This window comes from Salmo trutta, chromosome 11 (assembly GCF_901001165.1).
Source record: "Salmo trutta chromosome 11, fSalTru1.1, whole genome shotgun sequence".
Lineage (NCBI taxonomy): Eukaryota > Metazoa > Chordata > Actinopteri > Salmoniformes > Salmonidae > Salmo > Salmo trutta.
This window is the reverse complement of record NC_042967.1, coordinates 3,626,663-3,633,565: the sequence shown is the minus strand read 5'-3', so window position 1 is coordinate 3,633,565 and position 6,903 is coordinate 3,626,663.

Sequence of the window (6,903 nt, the reverse complement as noted above, 5' to 3'; positions counted from 1 at the left end):
TACGGACTCGGGAGAGGCGAAGATCAAAGCCGTGCGTCCTCCGAAACACAACCCAACCAAGCCACACTGCTTCTTGACACAATGCCCACTTAACCCGGAAGCCAGCCGCACCAATGTGTCGGAGGAAACACCATGCACCTGGTGACTGTGTCAGCGTGCACTGCGCCCGGCCCGCCACAGGAGTCGCTAGTGCGCGATGGGACAAGGACATCCCTGCAGGCCAAACCCTCCCTAACCCGGACGACGCTGGGCCAATTGTGCGCCGCCCCATGGGTCTCCCGGTCGCGGCCGGCTGCGATACAGCTTGTATTCTGATGTCCCTTCTGACTGTACACTTGAATTAGGTGGGAATTCCTAGTATAACCTGATTTGAGCCTTACGGCTCCATCCCTCCAGTAAAGTTTAAAAGGGGTCATGTTCCCAGCTGTAGCCTCGGTCACTTTCTGCTGTCCCACACTATAATGTCTGCAACTAGACCTCTATGGTGGCTTTAACCGCTCTATGCGGCTCCATAATGGCCGCCGCTTGTGGGACCAGATAGACTGAAGAGCTTTCAAGTCGTCTGAACAGCAACACTCCTCTCATTACCGGCTATAGTAGCCCTACATCAAACCTGCTCATTATTTTCAACAAGGGAGGAAACGCAAAGTACACAGGGATGACGAGCGGGGGCTACAAAGTGACTAAAGTTCAAATAATATCTGAACTTTGTGGTTATGCTATGCACGCTATATCGACAGGCCACCCATCTCTATAGGCAGAGAGCAAAGACTGTCAGTGGAGATAAAAGTAGTTATTATTAACACAGAAAATACTGTTGCAGAGCCTGTAGTCTAGTGGTAGCATATATACTGTACAGGTTCAGTCCCCATGTCTGCCCCTTCCTGCTGTGTCTCCCCTCTGCTTCTGTACAGTTTTGGGATTTGCGTAATTCTGCTATGAAGTAGTTACACCCTTATGTTAGATATACTGTGTGAAGAAGACATGGTCTTCAACGTGGTTTGTGATAAATAGGAACCCTCCATGAACCTTACTGAAGCAGAACAGGAAAACAAAATGTGTTGATATCACCATCCGTATCTGAATGACCACCTATTTATAGTTTCCAAGTGTTTAACACCATTTACGTAAAAGCCTCTATATATAGCCCAAGTTCTAGGTAATGTGACAGTGATTTGACGAGGTCCCTCGGGCAGGGGTTAAACTAACACACAATGGCTGGTAGCAGTATTAATATGCAAATGAATGCAACTCACCAGCCTGTTGTCATACCTACACCACTGAAAGCCAGCCCAAAATAAGTTCCACTGGGGGGAAAAAAAATCTACACAAGAGCCTTACTTGATAGGACATACTCTGTTACCATGGCAGCATCGACAGTATGGCTCAAGCTAAAAATGCAGAGGTCTGTATAATCATTGTCATTGTGTACATGGATTTTGCTACCAGACCCATGTATCGTTCTCATCAATGGGATAGAAGAAATCTGGTTTCAACCGGTCGTAATTAGGGAGCTTTCAATATTGCCAGAAAAATCGAATTATTCTTCGTGCAGAAGGACTCATCCACGGTCCCTTGCAAACTCAATTGTACACCTGATGAACAATGCATTTGGCACAATTGTTGTGACATAATGGAGAGTTTTTCTGCACAAAAATTAGAAGACTTGCGTTGTGGAGAGAACAAGGGTTGAGTAGGCATTTTTGTGCAGACAAACTCTCCATTCTGTCACAAATATCAGTTGTATCACAACCGTTGTGTCTAATGCGTTGTAATTCAATTACAACCCGAGTGTGTAGGGGGGCCTATGTTGTAGACAAGATGTTTCCTTTTATTGTAAGTTGTAGTAGAGATATACGTACCTTCATGTAAACTGTTCCATTGATCTTTCAACTTGTTGGATCGTCTGTATACATCATGGTACTGTGTGCACCGCACTGCTACATTGATCTGTTAGACTACTACACCATAGAGATAATTGACTTCTACATTATTATTTATATCTAGTATCTATAGGGATTATATATGTAATTCCACGGACCGTATCTCGTTGGAGCTTCTCTATACACCACGGTCCATATGGTATCGTCGTGCCTGATCTACATCAGTATTCATAGAATGCTTCTATCGTTATGAAGCCTTTCACCTGCAACTTATTACATTTCATTCACTTATTGTGTTTAATTGGCACTTGACGTAATACATTAGTACAAACCAGTGATCCCTTTGACTTTTTGTTGTTTTGTTGGTTTTGTCCTCCATTTTCTCATTGTCTATAACCATGTCAGTGTACAAGAACCATTGAGTCACCCTCATCAATGCCATATCCAGTTCACCTCCAGCACTCATCAACCTGGAGAAACTCTGCTTGGACACACGTAGGGCTCTGGTGAAACGTAGTGCTCGAAATGTGGAAAAGGGTGCCATTTGGGACTAAACGTCCGTATATCATAATATGTGCATTGTCCAATATTTCCTATTCACTTAAGAGTGAGCAGCAGTACCAAATCATTTTGAAAATGGAGCTGTTTTTAGTTTAACCTGATTTATGAGGTACTATCACGATCACAATTAGTTCTTACCGTAGTATGTGTTGACACTGTTATTATTTGTACACTACTGCTGCCCTCTGCTGTCCAGAAACATCCCCTGCAGGTTGGATGTTTCTGTCTCTTTTCTGTTTATTATTCTGCCATCTTAAAGGACAATTCCAACCAAAAACTATATTTTGGTATTTGTTTCATTCGTCCAAATGTTTTTCTTGTCAGAAATCAAGTTTTCAAGATATGTAACTTTCAAAATACAGAAATCATCCCCCTATGATACATTTTGCATCAATTGATGCAAAACGCAGCATCATATGATGCAAAATGCAGCACCATATGATGATTTCTGTATTTTGAAAGTTACATATCTTGAAAAGTTGATTGCTGACAAGCAAAACATTTTGATGACGATGTCAACAATAGACTAATGAAATAAATACCAAAATATCATTTCTGGGTGGTGTCACGTCCTGACCATAGTGAGTGTTATTTTCTATGGTAGATTAGGTCGGGGCGTGACAGGGGGGTGTTTGTCTGGTTTTTGTATGTCTATGTTTTGGTTCTAGGTTTGTATTTCTATGTTGGTGTTATTTGGCACGACCTCCAATTAGAGGCAGCAGGTTGTCATTGTCTCTAATTGGAGGTCCTATTTAAGTTTAGGTTTGTCCCACAGGTGTTGGTGGGTGATTGTTCTTCGTGAGGTTTATGTTCCTCCAGCGTCACGGTTTGTTGTTTTTGTATTTACTTAAAGTGTTAATTGTTGCATTCGGTTTCACTGATTTAAATAAAACATGTGGAACTACGAAAACGCTGCATCTTGGTCCGCTCTTTCAAACAGCCGTGACAGGTGGAGTTTTCCTTTAAGATAATATCCAGTGGTGTAAAGTACTTAAGTAAAAATACTTTAAAATACTACTTATAAAATATACTGCTCAAAAAATAAAGGGAACACTTAAACAACACATCCTAGATCTGAATGAAAGAAATAATCTTATTAAATACTTTTTTCTTTACATAGTTGAATGTGCTGACAACAAAATCACACAAAAATAATCATTGGAAATCCAATTTATCAACCCATGGAGGTCTGGATTTGGAGTCACACTCAAAATTAAAGTGGAAAACCACACTACAGGCTGATCCAACGTTGATGTAATGTCCTTAAAACAAGTCAAAATGAGGCTCAGTAGTGTGTGTGGCCTCCACGTGCCTGTATGACCTCCCTACAACGCCTGGGCATGCTCCTGATGAGGTGGCGGATGGTCTCCTGAGGGATATCCTCCCAGACCTGGACTAAAGCATCCGCCAACTCCTGGACAGTCTGTGGTGCAACGTGGCGTTGGTGGATGGAGCGAGACATGGGCGGGCCAGTCCATAGCATCAATGCCTTCCTCTTGCAGGAACTGCTGACACTCCAGCCACATGAGGTGCATTGTCTTGCATTAGGAGGAACCCAGGGCCAACCGCACCAGCATATGGTCTCACAAGGGGTCTGAGGATCTCATCTCGGTACCTAATGGCAGTCAGGCTACCTCTGGCGAGCACATGGAGGGCTGTGCGGCCCCCCCAAAGAAATGCCACCCCACACCATGACTGACCCACCGCCAAACCGGTCATGCTGGAGGATGTTGCAGGCAGCAGAACGTTCTCCACGGCGTCTCCAGACTATGTCACGTCTGTCACGTGCTCAGTGTGAACCTGCTTTCATCTGTGAAGAGCACAGGGCGCCAGTGGCAAATTTGCCAATCTTGGTGTTCTCTGGCAAATGCCAAACGTCCTGCACGGTGTTGGGCTGTAAGCACAACCCCCACCTGTGGACGTTGGGCCCTCATACCACCCTCATGGAGTTTGTTTCTGACCGTTTGAGCAGACACATGCACATTTGTGGCCTGCTGGAGGTCATTTTGCAGGGCTCTGGCAGTGCTTCTCCTGCTCCTCCTTGCACAAAGGCGGAGGTAGCGGTCCTGCTGCTGGGTTGTTGCCCTCCTACGGCCTCCTCCACGTCTCCTGATGTACTGGCCTGTCTCCTGGTAGCGCCTCCATGCTCTGGACACTACGCTGACAGACACAGCAAACCTTCTTGCCACAGCTCACATTGATGTGCCATCCTGGATGAGCTGCACTACCTGAGCCACTTGTGTGGGTTGTAGACTCCGTCTCATGCTACCACTAGAGTGAAAGCACCGCCAGCATTCAAAAGTGACCAAAACATCAGCCAGGAAGCATAGGAATTGAGAAGTGGTCTGTGGTCCCCACCTGCAGAACCACTCCTTTATTGGGGGTGTCTTGCTAATTGCCTATAATTTCCACCTGTTGTCTATTCCATTTGCACAACAGCATGTGAAATTTATTGTCAATCAGTGTTGCTTCCTAAGTGGACAGTTTGATTTCACAGAAGTGTGATTGACTTGGAGTTACATTGTGTTGTTTAAGTGTTCCCTTTATTTTTTTGAGCAGTGTACTTTAAAGTACTACTTAAGTTGTTTTTTGGGGTCTCTCTCTACTTGACATTACTACTTATATTTTTGACTACTTTTACTTCAGTACATTAATGCACTTTTTACTCAATACATTTTCCCTTACACCCAAAAGTACTAGTTACATTTGGATGCCTAGCAGGACAGGAAAATGGTCCTATTCACGCATCAAGTTAACATCTCTTGTCATCCCTACTGCCTCTGATCTGGTGGACTCACTAAACACACATGCTTCATTTGTAAATGATGTCTGAGCGTTGGAGTGTGCCCCCGGCTATCTGTAAATAAATGTCATCTGGTTTGCTTAATATAAAGAATTTGAAATGATTTATGATGTTACTTTTGATACTTAAGTGTATTTAATACCAAATATTTTTACTCAAGAAGTATTTTACTGGGCGACTTTCACTTTTACTTGAGTCATTTTCTATTAAGGTATCTTTACTTTTACTCAAGTATGACAATTTGGTACATTTCCACACTGATAATATCTGAATAAAAAATATGTGGTTTCATTGATTCCCCCCAGAAACGAAATGCAGTGTACTGTATGTGATATAGATGAATTGAACCATGGTAGTGTACAGTACCTTGCAAAAGTATTCATCCCCTTTGGCGTTTTTTCCTATTTTGTTGCATTAGAACCTGTAATTTAAATGGATTTTATTTGGATTTCATGTAATGGACATACACAAAATAGTCCAAATTGATGAAGTGAAGAAAAACAAAACTGAAAAGTGGTGTGTGCATATGTATTCCCCTCCTTTACTATGAAGCCCCAAAATAAGATCAGGTGCATTAGTTAAATAAAATCCACCTGTGTGCAATCTAAGTGTCACATGATCTCAGTATATACACACCTGTTCCGAAAGGCCCCAGAGTCTGCAACACCACTAAGCAAGGGGCACCACCAAGCAAGCGGCACCATGAAGACCAAGGAGCTCTCCAAACAGGTCAGGGACAAAGTTGTGGAGAAATACAGATCAGGGTTGGGTTATTAAAAAATATCTGAAACTTTGAACATCCCGCGGAGCACCAGTAAATCCATTATTAAAAAATGGAAGGAATATGGCACCACAACAAACCTGCCAAGAGAGGGCCGCTCACCAAAACTCAAGGACCAGGCAAGGAGGGCATTAAGAAGAGACCAAAGATAACCCTGAAGGAGCTGCAAAGCTCCACAGCGGAGATTGGAGTTTCTGTCCATAGGACCACTTTAAGCTGTACACTCCACAGAGCTGGGCTTTAAGAGTGGCCAGAAAAAAAGCCATTGCTTAAAGAAAAAAATTATCAAACACGTTTGTGTTCGCCAAAAGGCATGTGGGAGACTCCCCAAACATATGGAAGAAGGTACTCTGGTCAGATGAGAATAAAATTAAGCTTTTTGGCCATCAAGGAAAATGCTATGTCTGGCACAAACCCAACACCTCTCATCACCCCGAGAACATCTTCCCCACAGTAAAGCATGGTGGTGGCAGCATCCTGCTGTGGGGATGTTTTTCATTGGCAGGGACTGAGAAACTGGTCAGAATTGAAGGAATGATGGATGGCGCTAAATACAGGGAAATTCTTGATGGAAACCTGTTTCAGTCTTCCAGAGATTTGAGACTGGGACGGAGGTTCACCTTCCAGCAGGACAATGTCCCGAAGCACACTGCTAAAGCAACACTCGAGTGGTTTAAGGGGAAACATTTAAATGTCTTGGAATGGCCTAGTCAAAGCCCAGACATCAATCCAATTGAGAATCTGTGGTATGACTTAAAGATTGTTGTACACCAGCTGAACCAAATCCAACTTGAGGGAGCTGGAGCAGGTTTGCCTTGAAGAATGGACAAAAATCCCAGTGGCTAGATGTGCCAAGTTTATAGAGACATACCCCA